At 43.5% G+C, this 22,029-nt stretch overlaps 1 protein-coding gene and 3 non-coding genes across 4 annotated transcripts in view; all 4 read right to left on the reverse strand.

Annotated features, from left to right (window-relative positions):
* LOC119174302 (uncharacterized) overlaps window positions 1–22,029 on the reverse strand; it is a 167,854-nt gene that overhangs the window by 61,352 nt on the left and 84,473 nt on the right. The window lies entirely within an intron of this gene.
* On the reverse strand, window positions 6,031–6,103 carry TRNAT-CGU (transfer RNA threonine (anticodon CGU)). The gene has a single exon. It is a non-coding gene; the product is annotated as a tRNA-Thr (tRNA).
* On the reverse strand, window positions 6,487–6,559 carry TRNAT-CGU (transfer RNA threonine (anticodon CGU)). Its single transcript has one exon. It is a non-coding gene; the product is annotated as a tRNA-Thr (tRNA).
* TRNAT-CGU (transfer RNA threonine (anticodon CGU)) lies at window positions 6,943–7,015 on the reverse strand. The gene has a single exon. It is a non-coding gene; the product is annotated as a tRNA-Thr (tRNA).

Genomic DNA, 22,029 nt, shown 5'->3' on the forward strand with positions numbered 1-22,029 from the left:
CTTGTTTTATGAGAGCTTTTGACTCGACCCATGACGAAAATGCGTTTTCAACTCGAGAAAACGAAGAGCCCACGCTGAAGATTCGGAATGCTTGATCTCGGCCCCGAAATGCTTATGCGACGGCCGCGCGCATATCCGGCGAAATACTTGAAGAGGACAAAAAGAAAAAAAAATATAGCGAAGAAGATAGGGACAATGATCGGAATGAAATGCGCGACTTTCGTTCACCCGACGTTTTATTTCACTCCTTGTTTTGAGTTTTTCACTTCAAAACCCTCTTCAGAACAGCGTCGCAAAAGGCGCATAACAATACTGCATAAGCACCAACACTGAAAAAAAAAAAAAAACGAAGGGAACGAGTAACAAGGCATAAGAATGACTATAACGTGTGCCAGCCATGAATCTCGGAAAGCGTACTCGCCATGATCGATGGCTACCGGAATGGCTCAATGGCAAAGTTGGATTGTTGTCGTCTATTTATTTACTTATTTATTTATTTATTTATTTATTTACTTACTTATTTATTTATTTATTTATTTATTTATTTGCGTCTCTTACTGTGCCGTTTCTGCTCGGTGTGTTTATTTGACTCGCCCCCAAAACAAGAGCGACAACCTGGCATTGAACCTATCTCTCACATCTCTCTCTTCCTCTCTCTAATTTTACCCACCAGATTCTACGCCTCAAGAATTGAGCTTGTCACGTTGGATGCGGTAAGGCAGGCTCGATAACGCGAAAGCAGGCTGGAGAATATTTTCTCGCAATGCCTGAAAGTGGGTTCTATCCCAGAAGAAAGAAAAAAAGAAACAAAGAAAGCAAGCAAAAAGAAAGAAATAGAGAATGAAAGAAAGGTTGAGGCATAACGCCATATTTATTTATTTATTTATTTATTTATTTACTTATTTGTTTGTTTATTTTCAAATACTACTAATCTCTCTCAGGGATTACATTGCATGTCACTCACGACGCACCTTCACAACTCAACGCTCTATCATGGCATCCTACTGAAAAAAGTGACGCTTGAAGGCCGCCATTCTTTCACGTTCATGCACTGCCTTTCCGGAAAATGTAAAGACCTGCTCCCAGGAATAGCTTTGTCGTATATGAACGCAAATGATGACTGAGCGAACGAAAATTATTCCTGGCGAAACGGGTGTAGGTGTAAACGCTGTGCACACCATGGGACATGCAACCAAATCAGAATACTTCGAACTATAATCACCTGTTCATTAAAAAAAAAAAACTAAACGTGCAGTGAAGGATCGAAGCAAGCAAAGGACGTGCCGAGAACGCGAAGACATATGCGGATAGGCAGAAAAATAATGTATCACTAGCTTCTTTCTACAACGTCTTTTCGTCAGCGGCCACAGGTTGTCGCATTTCCATAATCGTATACCACCCTGTCGAATCAAGAACGCTTTCTAACAGTGGAAAAAAAAAACACAGTGGCCAGAATGCCACTGCGGCACGCGATGATTGCACATACGAATTAAAAAAAATGTATATGCACGTGTGTCCCTCAATAAAATCGCGCTTACCATATGTAGAGCTTACCATATATATTACAGGGACACGACTTAGTAATTTGTTGAGGCTCCACCGAGAAGCATAGGTGACTGTGCGCGTTGCATGGACGAAACTGCATGACCAACTGCAGAGTTGACCTGCGCGCCGAGTACGTAATAGTAAAGTGTTATTCCGGGTGCGCTCCAAGGCAAGTGTCACCCCGAATGCACAATCGTTAAAACTAGGAAACGATTATTTTGCTGTGTCCAATAGTGCGTCACATAAACAGCGTGCAATGAAGATAAGAAGCCGTCTTGATCACTGCCTAATATGTGTTTAAGCAGGGTAAACAGCGTGTGTTTGACGGCGTGGACAACACGCACGTCAACAAACGCGCGCAGTAGTAAGTCAAAAAAGTAGTAGAACTTTTCGACGCGCTGAATCCCCCTCCTCCCTCTTTCTCGGAACACACTCTGCCTGTTTTTTTTAAAGACCAAAAATGTATCAGACCAGGCATGGCGTTACACGATGAATACCGATCTGTTTCATGAACTTATGTAACAGGAGAAAACATTAAACAGAGAAAGAAACAAAGGAGGATCTTGCGATATAAGATTGCGTACACAGTGTGCCACGATAGCGATCACACAGAGAAACGCGATACTATCGCAAACAGGGAATAGAGTGTCACTATCCAAGGTTCCTGCAATATGAACAAAGGTTGACGAAACGGTAACGACGCGCTTGATCTTGACGGACGCACGCCCGTATACGTACGGACGAACGGACAGATGCGATGACGGATGGAAACATGCATGGACGGATGGATGGACAGATGGTCAGACGAACAGATCGGTGGACAGAGTACGAACTATTTTAAGACATATGTGCGCTATGAACGCAATGTGCACGACATAGAGGGAGGGAAGACCGACAGAACCTACGACGACGTCTACAACGAACGTCGTGCGAGCCTGAGGAACTTCGCGCCTAAAAACAAGCACTTTTAAGCAGCGAGAAACGCTAAACAGCTTATACAATGGCCCACTAGACTAAATTATAAGAGATGTACAGCCGGGTGGTTATTGTGAAATCCAGTACTGAACGCAATAGGAACAAATGCTGCTCACTTGAGGTATAATATCAAACGAAGAATTATAACAAAAAAGTGGCTCTCCTATATCGTTAGGATATTTATTGAACACACAGCGCTCTTGCGAGACGTTACACGAATATTATAGTAGTGCTCCCCCCCGCCCCCTCGTGTAACTCACTACGATGAAGTAATACTGGAAACCACTTCACCAGAACAACGTCGCTAAACCAACCTTTCCTAACTTCGCCACGATGCTTCATTTATCGGTATATCAGGTCGTCAGTAACACGGAGCTAATTTGCATTCTCCAGTTATCTCCCACCAATCAAGCTTACAGCTTGACGTGTTCCTCACTGACCATTCAACATCGACGCGGACATGTGGACGGCCGACGCTGCAGGAACGCTGCGCACCGCCGAAGAGGCCGGAATCCCGGGCAATCAATCGTGCCCGCGAAACAAGGGGTACGCGGACAGACCGGCGAACGCTCAGTAGCGCCGCGTTTACTTTCACCCTCTCTATCCCGTAAACATTGGGCGATGCCGCCGGTGCAGCTCCCGAATCGGGAGCCTCTTCCACACCTTTTCCTTTCGGACGGTGCGTGGCTGTAAGTGCGCCCCGACATTGAGCGATGGGACGCCACGGCGTGTTTCGGGCGCATGCCACCGCTTCTGCCGGCACCTCTCTGTTAGCTCCTACAGTGCGCAGGCTTTCCTTTTTTACATCCCTGGCAACAAGCGACGTTAAGTTTCCCAAAGAAACATAACGGTATGTTTCCGGAATCCGCCATCAGCCGAACGGAAGTTCCGCGTTTGCTCCGTTCCCATACGTAACTGGAACTTTTGTAAAGTAAGCTCTGCAAGGTCCTGGGTGTATTGAGAAAATTTCGTCCGCCTGGGTGGATCAGTAGCTCGGGTGCTCGGCTGCTGATCTGAAGGTCGCCGGTTCGATCCCCGCCCAGGTGGTCGCACTTTTGATGGAGGCGAAATGGTTGAGCCTCGTGTCACAGTGCGATGTCAGTGCCCCTTGAAGAATACGACAAGTTAAAATTTTTGGAGTCCTCTATTACAGCGTCTTTCATAATCACGTATTGGTTTTGGGATGTAACGCGCCTGATAATATTATAATTATTGAATAAATGACAGCGTGTATTACCTGTTACTTAAACTGTTTAGTATTTAGTGTGATAATTAAATCACATCTGCGTAATTGCAACTTAATTTCGGGTAATGAAACAAAGCAATCCATATATCACCGCACTATCGCCCCACCGCGGTGGTCTAATGGCTAAGGTACTCGGCTGCTGACCCGCAGGTCGCGCGATCGAATCCCAGCTGCAGCGGCTGCATTTCCGACGGGGGCGGAAATGTTGTAGGCCCGTGTGCTCAGACTTGGGTGCACGTTGAGGAACCCCAGGTGGTCGAAATTTCCGGAGCCCTTCACTACGGCGTACCTCATAATCATATGGTTGTTTTGGGACGTTAAACTCCATATATCAATCAATTATGATCGCATTATCCTACAAGAAAGGCTCAATGTTCTCTTTCAAACCTTCATTTTAGCGCCCATACTTTACGAATGTTCGTTAAATATAAACTAATCAAATTAGCCAAGCTGTACAAATGCTCCTCATTAACCTCTGTTAAGTCTGACTTCATTAAAGGCAGTGGTTTTGTAAACAGTTTAGCTAATCTGCCACCAAATCTTTTTACGTGACTAAACCGACAATCTGAACATTGGCACATTACGAGGCTATGTGTTAACTACAGTTTTAAGGTACTGCGTTATTGTTTGCCAAGTACTATAAATAATTTTAAAACTACTTGTTGAAATGCGCGTACTCTGTCTACTTTTTCTACTTTAATTATTCTTTGTGATGTATGTCTGTGTTACTGATATATATATTTGTATAACTTTTTTTCAATCTGTATAGAATGTGCATTGTTGGTTTGAATCGAGTTTAAGTTAACCTTGCTTTTGCCGTCGTGCTTGCCACAGTGAATCGGGGACGTCGGACATTGCCGAGTTGAATTCATGAATAATTTTTTCCCCTGTTTTTACAACTTACCGTAAAACTGTATGCGGTAAATACTCTCAACTAAACTCAAATCAGCGTAGTGAAAACCTCATTAAAAAATGAACGCTCGCATAAAAAAATAGCGACAGTTTGCACTAAGCAACGCAAGGCTTGAAAAAGCGAAGCTGGATGACTCTGAATACTAACCTGGTTTCTAGTAGATTGTTTCGAGACTTTTTCTGGGAGATGCGCGTTGCTTGCAGGCTGATGCTCGGTCGTTGCTAGGATTTGGGGAGATGATACTAGGTTGTGGCTACGTTGATTCCCAGCGCAGAGAAGCAATAGATAAACGGCAGATATTCGCTGACACGTCACGGATGTTTAAACTTCAGAGACGGAACCTTGCGCTGAAACTTAGCGTTCGGGCCTGTCATAGATATAACAGCTACGTCGTCGTTGGCGTATACAGACCTTCAATCCCTTCCGGCTCTTCTTGCAGCCGCGGTTGCCTTTCCCTTTCCCCAGTGTTGCCTGGTTGTACGTACTCGGGGTATTCGGCTCACCGCCGTCATTTCGCAACCGATGGTTGGGCAAACTGCTGCTTTCATTTCTAGCGGAAGTGTGCTGAGTAGTAGGATTTGCCCACATATCAATGGCACATACCTGTTTATGATGATGATAGTTTTCCAACAGGCCACACACACAAATTGCGACTAGCTTAAGGACCTTCGCTCTATAAAAGAGGTGATAGTTGAAGGTAAGAGTTGTATACAACACACAGATGACATCGGAGCAGTAGTTTAGAAAAAGGTAAGGGTAAGCAACTGTGGGGATAATAATTAAGAATTAATTCAATGAGCTAACTTAAAGAGCGCCCTACTTAAACGTAGGTACTTCCACTATGGCACCTACACACAACACAAGTCTTGTTTCTTTACTATTTCAGTCATAAAAGCCGTTAAAGACGCCGGAACAGTACAATCAGGCCGCTTAAATTTTCTTTTACTTTCACTTGCTGTAGGGCTTCACTGCTGGACAAAACAGTGTAGCAGAGGAGCCCACAAACAAGACGAGTGTTAGTGCGTTTTTGGAAGGCCGATAGCAGAAGTTTCCGTAGAGAAAATGTCTAGAACTCAACATAATGACAGTTCTAAGGATGGAAAAAAGGGTTGAAGATATATATATATATATATATATATATATATATATATATATATATATATATATATATATATATATATATATATATATATAAGGGAAAGAAGTGTATACCTAAGGGCTCGTTTTTCCGTGTTTTTAACACAATAATAATGAGATATAACAGACAGTAATGCCAAGGAATGTACAGGGGAAGTTATTAACATTAATGGAATGTAAATAAGAAGAAAGAAAAGTGGATGAAAAAATTACCAACTGTAAGCAGGAATCGAACCTACGACCTTCGAATTACGCGTTCGATGCTCTAACCACTGAGCTATTACAGCGGCACTCCCTCCATCCACTTTTTGGGTTTATCTGTGAATTTAGAAGTAGGAGCGACAGTCAGCGCCATCTATAAGCCAAACAACGAGTGTGAAAACACTCTTATGCGCATGTTTGGCGTCACGTAGCACGTGAACTTATTATGAGCGGGCAGCTGATTAATTGTCCCTCTTATACAACCTAAACACACCAAGTCTGCCAGTACGAGACCCTCGTTCAATGAAAATAAGGGAAAGAAGTGTATACCTAAGGGCTCGTTTTTCCGTGTTTTTAACACAATAATAATGAGATATAACAGACAGTAATGCCAAGGAATGTACAGGGGAAGTTATTAACATTAATGGAATGTAAATAAGAAGAAAGAAAAGTGGATGAAAAAATTACCAACTGTAAGCAGGAATCGAACCTACGACCTTCGAATTACGCGTTCGATGCTCTAACCACTGAGCTATTACAGCGGCACTCCCTCCATCCACTTTTTGGGTTTATCTGTGAATTTAGAAGTAGGAGCGACAGTCAGCGCCATCTATAAGCCAAACAACGAGTGTGAAAACACTCTTATGCGCATGTTTGGCGTCACGTAGCACGTGAACTTATTATGAGCGGGCAGCTGATTAATTGTCCCTCTTATACAACCTAAACACACCAAGTCTGCCAGTACGAGACCCTCGTTCAATGAAAATAAGGGAAAGAAGTGTATACCTAAGGGCTCGTTTTTCCGTGTTTTTAACACAATAATAATGAGATATAACAGACAGTAATGCCAAGGAATGTACAGGGGAAGTTATTAACATTAATGGAATGTAAATAAGAAGAAAGAAAAGTGGATGAAAAAATTACCAACTGTAAGCAGGAATCGAACCTACGACCTTCGAATTACGCGTTCGATGCTCTAACCACTGAGCTATTACAGCGGCACTCCCTCCATACACTTTTTGGGTTTATCTGTGAATTTAGAAGTAGGAGCGACAGTCAGCGCGTAATTCGAAGGTCGTAGGTTCGATTCCTGCTTACAGTTGGTAATTTTTTCATCCACTTTTCTTTCTTCTTATTTACATTCCATTAATGTTAATAACTTCCCCTGTACATTCCTTGGCATTACTGTCTGTTATATCTCATTATTATTGTGTTAAAAACACGGAAAAACGAGCCCTTAGGTATACACTTCTTTCCCTTATTTTCATTGAACGAGGGTCTCGTACTGGCAGACTTGGTGTGTTTAGGTTGTATAAGAGGGACAATTAATCAGCTGCCCGCTCATAATAAGTTCACGTGCTACGTGACGCCAAACATGCGCATAAGAGTGTTTTCACACTCGTTGTTTGGCTTATAGATGGCGCTGACTGTCGCTCCTACTTCTAAATTCACAGATAAACCCAAAAAGTGGATGGAGGGAGTGCCGCTGTAATAGCTCAGTGGTTAGAGCATCGAACGCGTAATTCGAAGGTCGTAGGTTCGATTCCTGCTTACAGTTAGTAATTTTTTCATCCACTTTTCTTTCTTCTTATTTACATTCCATTAATGTTAATAACTTCCCCTGTACATTCCTTGGCATTACTGTCTGTTATATCTCATTATTATTGTGTTAAAAACACGGAAAAACGAGCCCTTAGGTATACACTTCTTTCCCTTATTTTCATTGAACGAGGGTCTCGTACTGGCAGACTTGGTGTGTTTAGGTTGTATAAGAGGGACAATTAATCAGCTGCCCGCTCATAATAAGTTCACGTGCTACGTGACGCCAAACATGCGCATAAGAGTGTTTTCACACTCGTTGTTTGGCTTATAGATGGCGCTGACTGTCGCTCCTACTTCTAAATTCACAGATAAACCCAAAAAGTGGATGGAGGGAGTGCCGCTGTAATAGCTCAGTGGTTAGAGCATCGAACGCGTAATTCGAAGGTCGTAGGTTCGATTCCTGCTTACAGTTGGTAATTTTTTCATCCACTTTTCTTTCTTCTTATTTACATTCCATTAATGTTAATAACTTCCCCTGTACATTCCTTGGCATTACTGTCTGTTATATCTCATTATATATATATATATATATATATATATATATATATGAGTGTGTGTATATGTGTGTGTCCATTATAACGATGAGGATGGTAATAATTAAATTATAATAGTCAAGTTCTCTTGTACTCGTAGTAAGAAATTCGCGAAACAGCTGAATAGCAGCTTTGCTGATATGCTGCGTGCCATTGGTTTAGAAAGCTTTAGAATAATAATAATAATAATAATAATAATAATAATAATAATAATAATAATAATAATAATAATAATAATAATAATAATAATAATACCTAGGGTTTTATGTCCCAAAAATACGAGAACGATAACCACTGCTCTACCGTGGTGGACAAAGTTTCGGCATGTAATAGTTCTCACAACCTCTACAGTTATGCAGGTAATCGAACGCGTCATGTCTTAACGCTGAACTTCCTTTTCACCCTTGATCCCACGTGTCCTAAATGCTTTTCGTTGGAAACAGCAAAAAAAAAAAAAAAAAAACGAGCCATAGCTTTTTACAGTTCAGAACTTTCTCTGCTTTGCGTTCGGTGACGGACACTCTTAAACTGTTTGCTCGAATAATTTCTTGACAATTTCACCTCACTTAACCACGATAATTATCGTAATTTGGCTATACCAGTACAACAAAGGAAGCGAGCCTTGGCAGGTGACATTCGAGTGTAAGATTAATGCATAAAATATTAAGATAAAAGCAGACGCCACAGCGGTTGATAGATGAGCCGTAATTGCAGTGTCGCGTTCGCAAAGGCGCGCACGCTTAGTCCATTTTCGAGATTAATTGCGCGGCAGTAATGGCACTTTCAGTTATTTACTTCGAGCTCAGCCGTTTCTATTACAGCTCGGAGAACCCGAGCGCGCTCGTCAAACAGAAAAGCAGCCATTCTCCTAGTCGTGAACGTTTCAATCAGTGAAGTAATCAGTGGCTTAACGATCGCAACGTGCATAATGTCGGTGGTTACGTAGGCGATGTGTGGAAGAACGAAAGCTGTAGAGGCTTTATATGTTTCTGCTGCTGCGACAGCTGGTGAATGCCGCGCAATCCTGAAGTGACTTCGTGTCTCTGTACAGTTAAGTGGAAACGTGATTGGCCATTAGGAAGACCACCCGTACGAGTGTGTAACACGTGCGAGCGAGAAATCCAGCCGAGTTCAGGTGATGCGGCCGATGGTCACTCTCTACAATGAATGAATGAATGAATGAATGAAAAGCCGAATGTGACACATGTGCCTATACACGCACAAGGAATGCCGATATGTTCAAGCTATTCGGTGAACGGCCGCTTACTTTAAATAATGAATGAAAGGAAAAGCAATGATGTTCAGCACCTTTCGCAGACAACTAACAACGTAAGCTACTCAAACGCGAAGTAAACAATGTACGCTAACGATTGTTGCTTCTTTCGAAACTGGCGGTGGAATACTCTGCGAATATATCAAATTTGATATAGCGTAACGTTTTTCAAACGCTACTGTCATGCGGCATCACGCTTTCAGCCTGTGATATGATGGCAAGACCGTCCAGCGGAAATTCGCAATGAATTGTCTTAGGTGACCCACTCGGGCTGAGCTTATTCATGAAAAAGCCACACTAGAATAAACATTTAATTTGAGCAATAATTTTTTTTAAAATTACAGCTGAAAAATCGCATAATATAGTTTCTATTCCCGTTTTCTTAAAGCCAGTACACGCTTACGTGCTAGCTTTAATGGACAAGCCTGCATTTTGCGCTCAAAGTAGTTTTAATAATTATCGTTAGCTCCCGAGGAAACTATTCGTAAAAGGGTGACTCGTTTCGCTGTTATATACATGACTGTAAGCCACCTTCTCCTCAACCAAGTAAGAGCTGAAAGTTTCTCACCGATGAATAGCTCATCGTAAGCATTGATTAATCGATCGATGAATTGATTTGTGGGGTTGAACGTCCCAAAACTCCCATATGATTATGAGAAACGCCGTAGTGGAGGGCTCCGGAAATTTCGACTGCCTGGGGTCCTTTAACGTGCACCGCTATCATGCATTTTCGCCTCCATCGAAAATGCAGCCACCGCTGCCGGGATTCGATCCCGCGACCGGTTGGTCGACAGCCGAGTACGTTAGTCACCGTGGCGGGTCGCTCATTGTAAGCGAGCGTCATAAATTACCTGCAAACGTTTCGTGTGGGTATACGAACCGCGTAACGTTATTTCATTTGCGTCCACGAAACAGTTCTTTGCATACGCATATATGATCAAGCTATATAATAATTTACCCGCAGACATACGCAAAAGAGGTGCCCCTATAATATGCAGAAACAGCCCAAGTCTCCCTATGATAACGAAAACTGAGCGGTTTTATGTAATCATGGCAAATCACAAGAGCATGCACTTCACGGGGACGCCATTGGGACACATCAATGTAATGGGCTCGTGCCTTAATTATGGTCGTCTGTCCACCACGCTGCATCTACTGAGAAAACTGAAACGCAGGCAGCTGTGCCGTGATTTTAATAGCTTCCAACTGATGAAACGCTCTGTAAGATTAGAAGGCACCTAGCATAAACATTGCGCGATGACGTACATGCGCCGTTTGCGTCACGTTGCCTCTAACCAGAAAGATCGATCATACAAGCAGATCGGTGCTAGCGCCTATGTAAATCGAGTTTGCAACGATGTCTTTATTTTGACAAAACGAATCGGCGATATCCCGGAAATATGTTGACCTTTAGTGCTACTGAGCGCTTGGGCGCTTTTCTACAGATATTTGCTCTGGGAACTGTTTGTAAGGCCAGCCAAACGACGATGCCCGCAATTCAGCTGATCAGTCGTAATCAACATCCCCACATGTCTATGAAATGTAAATCATGATATTCATGACATACATGTCATAATTTTCATGCTATGACTAGTCAGTTGTGCTCTTGATACAGTCATGTTATGCCATACCAGTTTCGGTACCGATACCATTGTTAAAACGGCCAGGAGAGCTAAAAGTCGTAGACGGCTAGATAGATAGATAGATAGATAGATAGATAGATAGATAGATAGATAGATAGATAGATAGATAGACAGATAGATAGATGGACAGATAGATAGATAGATAGATAGATATAGATAGATAGATAGATAGATATAGATAGATAGATAGATAGATAGATAGATAGATAGATAGATACGCTCAAGGTTGCTGAAGTTCGATAAGAAATGCTTCGCATTTAAAAGTACGTGGGTTACTGAGCCCTAAATTGTTCCGTTTTAATCCTAAACACTGTACAGGAGGATCTCTGAAAGGGTGATTGTAAAGCTGCAGGTGAGGTACCCTCTCAAGCCGGGAGATTACGCAAACGCACAGGGATGCACTTAGGCCTTGTTACCACTCCCCGATGAAAGAGGCATGATGAGAGAGTCGTACGTCCACGGCAATATAACCGTGGCCGTACCACTTTATACCGATGTGGTACACGTCTGTCCGCAAAGAGATGGAACGAACATGCCCACATTACAGGCCATTACCGGTCGAAGCACGCACGTCGGTCTGGTCATCCAACACGAAAACCGCCCTGTGTGTCACTCTGGTCAGTGTCAAACTCGCGCCACGCCAAGCGTACTAGCGAGAAATGGATGGGCGAATGTATAACCCGGCACCGACTGCGGCGTATACAAATGACCTCCGTCGCTCTAAATGAGCGCCCCCGCGTGGGCTGGGTGAAATTGTGCGGATAGTGAAAGGAGTTGAGGGGAAGGCGGATGAAGGGAACCAGAGCTCGCAGGCTCGAACTCGGACAGCAAATTCGCCCAGTGCGCCTGCTCGAGTGCGGGCAGTCCTCAGAGTCTATCCAATAAAGCCGAAAAAGCATCGCCCAACAACGCGTTATTTCCCGGTGCCTGGAGGAGTTTGTGACGTGTTACCCTTCCAGACGACGGCAGGGGCTGCGTATGAACGGGCGACCTTTGCATCAGCCACGACATATACATGGGCTGCTCGCCGGGTCTAGATGCCACAGCGGCCTATTGTGTAACGATTCGTGTTCTCGGCAGTTTTCGTTCTTACGTAATCTTGCCGCGCGGACTAGCCGACTGCAGCAATGAAGGCAGTCCACGAGGCAACGCAAGATGTAGAATGGATAGAGAAAATAATCATCTCTATGTTGGAGGACATGCAACGCTATAAAGTCGATATGCGAGAAAAAACTGTCGGGATAACATTTCAAATGACAAAACATTTAATTGTAAGCGTAATATATATGATTTTTTTTCAGTGATGGAAACTGATCAATTATTTCATAATTACAATGATTCAACTAAGTTTACATATATATCATCGAAGAAACGCGTTCTAGCGGTGAAGTTTTGGGTATGAGTTAGAATTCAACCCTGACCTGCATTGAAAACAGGTGTTCTACCACAGAGTCACGTCATCTGTTAAAACTGATAAAAAACACCATATGAAACTCATGTAGTGGGCTGAATCTCTAACGTATCTGATATTGCACAACACCATAATTTGCATGGCAGAAGTGTAGAATAAAGTCAGGCGTCCAGACATTTGAATTGTTCAACTAGCGGATGTTTTAAAGGCGCATTCATTACAGATCACTTATGCACACTCAACGGGAAACATCAAGAAAGTGAGCAGTGGCGCGGTTTTGTGTGTTTCTTTGCGGACGTGTAGTGGGCCCTTGCGGCTAATTCACAAAAGCAAAGGGAAGAATCCTGGCGTAGTGGGAACTCCCAAGTGTACCAGTGTACTCGCAGTAGGAGTTCTGGGATAGTTTCAAAACGGATAGTTTCAAAATTCCACGAACAGACTTTGGTTCTCTTGCGGCGTGGTTGAGGCATCCACCGAGAACCGAAGCTAGGGTATAGAAATCGATAAGACGACGCATCGCACGGGGCCTGATTACGTGGTTGCGTAGTAGCTATGACAGCGAAGCTCAAGCGCTCAACAAGTTTTTCATCTATATGTGGGCGGACTTTAGTCAGTGAGGCAATTGTATCTCCCACTCGCAATTAGCGATTCGATTGTCTGACGTGGCATTGTTCGCGACGTGACGCAACAATGCTGGTTCTTGGTCGGCTTAGCATTCACCAAGACATCAGTAAAATCGCTTGGCAAGAGAAAAAAGGAAGTTCCCTTTCGAGTCGGCTATGTTTTAACCTTATCTAAATTATTTAGTTATTTCATATACTTCACATTGCTTTAAGTAGCAGTGCGTTAAAACACGCCAAAATTATCCAAAATATTTTTGATTCCCTACGTAGATTACCTTTATCGCACATCATTTCCCCTATTTTCCCCTATTATCTCATTAAACTCATTAGCCTCTCAATCTTTCCTATAGATTGTCATGCCTTTTTCGCAAACTATAGATATACTTCCTAAGCAATTTTTCTATTACAGCTTCAATCTCGGCCAAATGATCGCCTTTTCTCCGTTCCATATTAACTCTTGTGTGCTCAACTTCGCAGCGCAATACTCGCTCTAACGAGACGCCTACGTCAACCTGAGCAAAAACGAACGTCTATAACGCGTTGAGGCAGCCTTGTCGACTCTCTTTCGTAAAGCGAAACAAATTTGATCGAGCCCTTCTTCTTTCTGTCGAATACCTTTCGGGCCGGAGTGAGATCTTGTTTTTCGTATTTCAATGTTTTCATTCATCCTTAAACCTTGGCTACTTCTTTTCTTTTTCACCCTGAAGCTATAAATCATTTCGCCAGCTTCTAACACGGACAAGTCTAGTGATGTGCGGTGGATCACCTCCGGAGGAAAGCGATCGAAGATGCAAGAGAACTTACAAGAGAGGAAGCACTACGAATGAAAAGTGACGTAAAAGAAAGCAGCAGAAAGGAATAGAATGAACTAGAATAAGTTAGAACTCGAGAAGGGTCATGGAATCAAGAAGCCATACTGGAACCGATAGAATTAAGTTCAAGGGGACACAACGTGGTTGGCTGGCCTGTTATTGCATTGGTTTGCGAAATACGCTTTGGTCCATAAAACTTCTCTGGGAGGTGAGACAGCTCCCGAAGAAAAATACGTTTCTCCAACAAGACAAACACCTGTGAGGCAATAATCGTCAAACACTTTTTATAAACAAAAGTATTTAAAGAAAAGGAGAAACGTAAAAAAATAGAAACGAATATGAATGGCAGAGAGATGGAACAATAAGAGCTAGGAACAGAGAGTCACGTATGAGCATGACATCTTAAAATAAGTAAGAGCAGAGCAGCGTTAAAATGCGAACAAAAAGGAGAAAAAAAGCAGTTTTCACTATTCTAGCAAACACCATCTAGCCCAATTTGCAATATTGCTTGAACATGACACTTTGACGGTTCTCACTGCTTTTTTTTTTTAAAATCTAATACCTCGCAAGCCATGTGAAAGAAAGTAATTTTTTTTTCAATAGTTTGAGAACACTTCTTTTTCTCTTGAATTTCAGGCTTTGGCGAATATGCAGACCAAGTGAAGTACTTCCTACAATGGCATAAAAATATTTAAAAGTAAATAAAAAAGCTATACCTCACCCCGCTGTTCTGGAACACGCAGAGAGAGAGAGAGAGAGAGAGAGAGAGAGAGAGAGAATAAAATACGGTGTGCGTAAATATCGCACCTACATTTCCTACGTCACGTTACTGAGCCGGTCGTCATTTTGTTTTATCTATGCGCATCCTTGTCCTGTATAACCATGGCGTCCGAGTGGCCGAGCCAAGAGGGGCAAAAATAGACGCCGCCGGGCACGACAAACAAAATGGACAGACAACAATCGATTTCCTGTCCTAAGCTTTTTATTCTTAAATATGTGTCAATGTGCCTGCAAAATAAAAACAGAAGCGTGGAAAAGAAAGGTTGCCCAGAAATTCACCGAAGAAATAGTAGTAGCTATAGGGAAATAGACAGCTGAGAAATTGCTACTGGCGGACCGGTGTGACAAATAACCTCTTTTTTAGGCACCTTGCGGGTTTTCCCCATAGGCCAGCTGCACCATTTTCTCTCTCTTTCTTTCTTTCCTTCTTTCCTTCTTTCTTTCTTTCTTTCTTTCTTTATTTCTTTCTTTCTTTCTTTTTCCTTTCTTTTTTTTCTTTCTTTCTTTCTTTCTGGGCTCTCTTTTTTCTTTCTTTCTTTTTTTTTCTTTCTTTCTTTCTTTGTTTCTTTCTGGGCTCTCTTTCTTTCTTTCTCTTTCTTTCTTTCTTTCTTCCTTTCTGTCTTTCTTTCTTTCTTTTCTAAATAATCTCCCTATATATATGCTCTGTCCTATACCTGAAACGGTCACTGGAACGTATGAAAAAAAATCAAGAGAAAGCGCAGTGTAATAAGCGAACGGTTTGCCGACGCGGGTGACAGAGTATAAATTTTTCTGCAGCTCAATTTTTCACTCCCCAATGCTTTTTTTTGTATCCTTATTGTCCTTCTTTTCTCTCGCGTCTGGCATTTCCTGCTCTTCCCCAGAAAGCACCACCTTTTTCGACGAGCGCTCGAGGACAGAATGAAGAACGAAACGCCGTGAGCTTAAGAAGAAGAAAAATGAGCAAACTAAAACGATTGCACAAAGATTATACCCGAGTGTTTCTGTGTGTGTTGAGTTGATGGCTGGGCAGTTGCCACGATATAGAATTAAGGCCGCTCAAAATAGATGATTAAAATGAAAGAAAACAACTGAACTAAGAAAATACTCGAGAGGATTCTGCGCTATATTTCTTTAATGACCGCACAGCGGCCTTTATATGGAAATACCGTAAGGCATATGGCTTGTTGGCGAAATGAAAAAGGAAAAAAAAAGTGGCGTTGAAGAGCGATTAAATGGGTAAAATGAATAAGAACGCAGCGCCGCGGGCGGGCACGTTCTTTTGTATAGCATAGTTAAAAACAATACCAAGACAATAGCGTGGTGCTTCTCGAAGGGAAAGAAGCAGCTTTAATTAGGGATGACGCCGAATATTGCCCGAGTGAAATGAGCTATATACGGACACCACCCCTCTTATGCGAATGGTGGAACAGGCGAAGTCCCACCATGGCCTCCGAGATTAACCGGTGGCGCGCCTGCCACTGGCTAATTCACATATAATTCACATATAGTATATCGAGCTCTTATGTGAGGTAATGCGATGTTAAAACATAATGTGAGAACATTGGTGAGTAGCTAGAATTAGTAACAACGAAAACATGATTTCGACTAGCGCATACAACTGGGAGAGATATGCAGCGCGTGTAATTTTGTCTCACTTTTCTCTTGTCAAAGGGAATGTGGCGGGAGTGAGCAAAGGGTGAAGTAATATTTCAGGTAATTAGGAAACTTAAACTACGGACCACACATAACAACGTGTTTCTGTCCGGTAAACGCTTCTTTAACACCTGCATTACCGCGGAGCACTTCCTAACTTCAGCCAACTTGTCAAATGAGATGTTCTTCAAATGCTCAACTGCTTTTCCTTCAGCTGTTGTAAGTGCTTTATGGTACAGGTAGTTTCGAGCATCTGTCCACGCGCGCTTCGCTCTTCCACCGCGACCAGTCCTCTTCAGAGGGGACAGCATGACACCCTAATTTGAGTACTCATGCCGGCACGAACCCTAATGTATCGAAAGAATTACGACAGATTCTGGTGGCCTCACGACGGCTAGGGACACGTCCGAGCAAGTGAAGCTTTCATAAGAGCCATCGATGTAGAAAGAAAAAAAAAAAGAATCAACGAAGAACAAAACTGAAACTCGACAAAATAGTGAAGAAGAGCTGCTAAAGACGCAACGACGTCGAGCACAAAGACCCGAAGCACCGCTTCTCAAAGCAGTCTCGCACGCCGTCGGCCCGCCACAATGCATGCGTTCCGCATCGAACGAAGCACGGAAAAAGGAAACAGAAAAACAACAAGTTGCTGCAACTCGCGCTGCTGTCCGAGCCATGCAAGCAGAGGCATTTCCACGTGCGACAGATGTCGCTGTCAGCGAGGTCGGAATGGGGGTGCCCCTTTAGAATATGAAATACCAGCAACAGCAAAGGAAAAAGAAACAGTTTCGGTGGGCCATGCAGAAGCGATTGTCGATACTGCGCGGCACACTGGCGCGGAAAGCAATGTGCAATGGCTCGTCGTTTGAACGCCAGTCGCATTTCTCCGTCTGCAAGTAGTAAGTATAAAGGAAACGTGGAAACGGTCGGGCACGAGACAGCAAATTGGCCGTGCAACGTTGGCCGTGGCATCCGGGTTATGGTGACGAGTCTCGTCAAGTGAGGGAAAAAAAAAGAGACAAAAACTGCACATCCTTTCACTGAAATCAGCACGCTTGCTTCGTTTGTGCGCGTGTATATGAATGACCGCCAGAATTTATCTCCGCGTGGTATGTGTGGGAGCTGGACTGGAATGCGTGAGCGTGTTCCTGTGTGCGTGGTTCACATATAACATCACACGTCTGCTCACTATGCTGTGCAGAGGAAAACTAAACGAATGTGTTTAATAATAAGGAGTGCCTCCATTTACGTCAAGGCAGGGCTCGTGTTCTTTCCACTTTCGTTCGCGCATTCCGATTTGTCTCAGATGACACATCATCATCATCATCATCGTCATCATAATCACCATCATCATCATCATCATTGTCGTCGTCGTCTTCGTCATCATCATCATTATCATGACAGTGAACAAAAACAGAAACAGCAACGACGACAAATATTTTCCTGCCACTTCATCTTTCCTTACGGTTTTTTATTGCGATAAAGACTTGCCTTTAAGGCATAATATTTCTGTTAAGTGTGTGCTGTTAGGCCGATGTTGTGTATGAGGTGAAGTAGTGTCTTGTGGAAATTTCCTTACAGTTGCATTTATACTTTCTTTCTCTCTTTATTTAAGGACTAGCTGAAGTCATAGTCTATACTATCGTATTCCTTTACAGATAACGTTATCACCCCAACGCTCATATTTCCCTAATTTTATGCTTTCAAGAAGAGATGTGTATCGGACGTTGACAAGCTTAATTATTGACCATTTTACCCAAGACATATGGCACTGCCATCTAAGGCTGTGGCGAAGATTTCTTGTTTTTTGTATATCGCGACGTAAAATAATAGGGTCCCGAAACAGCGTATATGCACCAACACAACCATTCTCATGCGTATACGCGTCTGCCGCCACATTGTTCGTTTAGTTGTTAAAGCGGCAAAACGCAAAGGTTAACAGCCCAATAAGGCGGCACTGAATCCCCTTCGTAAACTATAGTCTGTTTACTGCACTTCGTGGCTTTCCTCTACGCACCCGCTTTTCCCCCCTCTCTTCTTTCGTTTCCCGAAAGAAAAGCTCCAACTTACGTCGACGTATCCTTCCTCGACTTTTTTTTTTTTTTTTTTACTCGGCAGTCGCCCTTGATGCATTCTTCGCAAGATTGGTGCATCAAGTCTGATCGTGTTACCGTTTCGGAGAGCACAACGCAAGCTGCACTGCAGTTTCTGAGCGACCATTCCAGTTTACGGTAGTAACTCCGCTCTGCCTTTTCCTGGGCTGCGTTGTTGTTGTTATTCGCGCTGCCGGGGAAATGCCGGGCCGCTTCCAGCGGATGCGAGTGAGCGGTGAAGCGAATGGCGCTAAGGCAGCAGAAAGTTTTTTGCCCGGAGGCGAAAGTGACTCGGCGTAGGAGAAAACAGAGTCGTTCTCCAAAAAAGACGGCATCGTTCGCCCAATCTGGCGCAATGCGGGTTTCTCTAGCTGTTTCTTTTTTCTTCACTCTCTTCCGTGGTCGCAGAGTGCCTCTGACTGCCTGCCACTTTTGAGAAAAAAAGAAAAGAAAACTAAATGTGCTGCTCACCGACTATAGCAACAGATGAAAACGCCAAAGATATGAGCAAAAGGGTGCGCCAGACCAAAAGAAGTTTGAATTGATGTAATGATTTGATTCATCTTTATGATGTTGCGCTAATTATGCTACCATTTCTATTGTCAAGAGACATGAGAGGTGCCGCGATTTCTATAGGTGTCCCAGTGCCTTCATTTATCTTGCATAATGAATAGGCGACGAGCTGAATGGGGATCTTTCGTGTGCGTACTGAACACTTGCTTTGAGTCGCACAGTTTTAATTATTCACAGTGATTTACCGTCCACTTGTCTTGATTGTCTCATAGAATCGAATTCGTTTTATTTATTGCTACAAACACGCTTTCAGTAGAGAGAGAGAGAGAGAGAGAGAGAGAGAGAGAGAGAGAGAGAGAGAGAATCATTTTATTGGAGAGCTGATGATGTTCGTGTGGCTTTTTTCTGATATGTTACTCCAGGTACTGGGTTATGACTATAACATATACAGAGATAAACACATAACACATACAGTCACACACGTGAACTGCACTAGTTACAATGTTTCGTTTAGGCTTGTGGTCCGCAAGAATGTCAGCAGCGCTTTTGCGGCATTTAACGAAGTGGAGCTGCTTTGCCGTGGCCCTATATAATTTGTGTCCACACTAAGTTTGAGTTCTGTTGTAGCTTTAAGGCCGTCTTCAGAGACCGTCTTTCTGCTGCATATATTGTGCAGTCACAGAGCACGCGATTGATGTCTTCTTACGACGCTGCATTGCACACACAATGGCGAGTCTAACAATCCAATTTTCGTTCTTCAAGTAAATGGCATATGCGACGTTTAATCGGATGCGGTATTGATATTGGATGGTATTGGTGGTTGAACTACAGCCCTCGAAGAATAGACAGTGGGAGACCTCTTCTCGCCGTATAAAAGAAGTCTGCTTGGAACAGCATTACTGCTTTTCTTTTTGCGTAGGTAGATTATTAGCGTTCAAGGCGGACGTGGTAAATAAGAACAACTAAAACTGTACCCGAACGCTGACAGTGGGTTTGACGCTTCGGGTAGGTTTAGTGGTTTGCACGAATGAATTTCGCGCATAAAAAATTATGAATGACGACGCATATATCCAACCCCGGTGCTCTTCAGTTCAGGCAACATGCATCGCGAAAAGAAAGCTCAATAGTAACAACTCCAATTGAAAGTTGCAAATACGACCGACGCATGAATGAAACTGAAGCACGATAAGTAAAGCTAACCTCTGCCTCGCAGGATGTTTTCATCAACGAGCCAGCGAAGGAGTCGGAAAACATCTACCTACACTGCCTGGCAATATACTTCCGCGATGACTGAACGGCGGAAGTGGTATGGGTTGGCTTCTAAACATCCGTGGGTGGAAGACTTCCGCCCCCTAAGCGGTCATTTTATCAAGACGTCCAGTTATGGTCAGCACCAGGTGTTCTGTGGTTGGCACCCTTTCAAAGCAGTTCCACGAAACTTCATATTCTTTATTTCGTTCTTTACGTTTTTTTCTTCTTCTCATTCTTTTCCCGTCACCTTTAGCGCATCGAAGTGGCCTCTCATTTTCCCGAGTTCCTCGTTTCTCTCCGACGTCTCTCGTTGAGTTGGCAAGAAACAGTAAACGAGACACGGCGCGTTGTCAACGCCAGCTCCACACATTTACAACCCTTTCTGCACGGTGCCACAATGATAACTGCGACTATAGTATATCTCTAACGTGCTCACTGGACAGCACAGATGACACAGTACAACGTTGCTTGTTTTAGTTCCTGCGTGAACCAACGTTACAAAGCACACACACACACACATGCATGCACGCACGCATACACCCACAGAGGCTGACACAAAGAACACAAAGAAACAAACAGAGGCACAATACATTCCTTTCACTGCCACCACAACTGGTCGACCCAGATTCGCCCCGAGAGACAGAGATACTCCATCCCAATTCTTTTCCCCGAGTTCCCCGAGCAAAACGATCCACGGCCACGTCACGAACTTGTACATCTGGCAAATGAGACTGGGACGAACACCATCTCTGGGTAGAAGAGAACGGGTGATATAGAACTGGAACCCTCTCCTTTCTTCATTTCTTCAGTCGAGCGCAAGCTGCTGGCACCGACAGCTTTCCGCTTCCGTGCCTTCGGTTCCGCAGTAGCCAGTCTCGCTCGGTGCTCTCCTATACCACGCGTGCACCGTCCTTTCCCACGCACACTCGCACCTTCACGCTACGCGGTCAGCGACGAGACTCTGCCGCCAACGCACATTTCTCGCGCGTTAACTTCCGTTTCGTCGCCGACTGCGAGCGCCGAGCCAGAATCAACGCTGGCTGGGACTGGAGCCAAAAAAAAAAAAAAAAACGAAAACCCAATGACCACGACAAAAAATGATTAAAGATGAGAAGCCGACAACTCTTCAATATAAAAACGTTTACGTCCTATCTCCGCGAGTCTGGCTCCGAGGCTAGTACTTCACTTTTTCTTTGTTTATGACGGATTTTATTTCTCATTTCTAATCACCGCTATACGTACCAACGCTCATCTTGATACGACCTCTGAATCATTTCAGAACTAGTTGACGCTTCTGTATCGTTACTCTCTCTCTCTCTCTTTTTTTTCCTTGCTTGAAGATGAAAGCCAGGGAATCTTGTGCGGCCGCGGACAGTGACAGTATGTTATATACGGTGCACGTGAAACTCCGCGCGCGTTTTGTGAAAGCGAATCGTTGCAGCCAAGCAGCTGAGTTTATTCTCCGCGGGGATGCTATAATATGGACTACGATTTTCCCGTAGTCGTCAAAGTCTAAACGCTAAACCGAAATGCAAAGTTCTGAACCTTAACATATGCCTTCCGACCTGTTTCTCTCCGTTGTCTTAGCATTTTTGTTTTTCTTATGATCTTGATCATTGCTGCTGCATTCATCAATCTCTGTTCATTCAAGAGCGAAGGTGGGCGAAAGTGTTTTGTTACTCGGCCATTTCCCTTTATGAAGTTCATTTCTTTTCGGTGACGTGAAATCGGCGAGCTACTTCACCCCCAAGAGAGTGCGCACTGCTCCATTGCCACACTCTTTATATAAAAGAAAATCAAGGACTGACTGAAGAAAACGCAGACAAATAAAAAACTATGGCAA

Source organism: Rhipicephalus microplus, chromosome 3 (assembly GCF_043290135.1).
Source record: "Rhipicephalus microplus isolate Deutch F79 chromosome 3, USDA_Rmic, whole genome shotgun sequence".
NCBI lineage: Eukaryota > Metazoa > Arthropoda > Arachnida > Ixodida > Ixodidae > Rhipicephalus > Rhipicephalus microplus.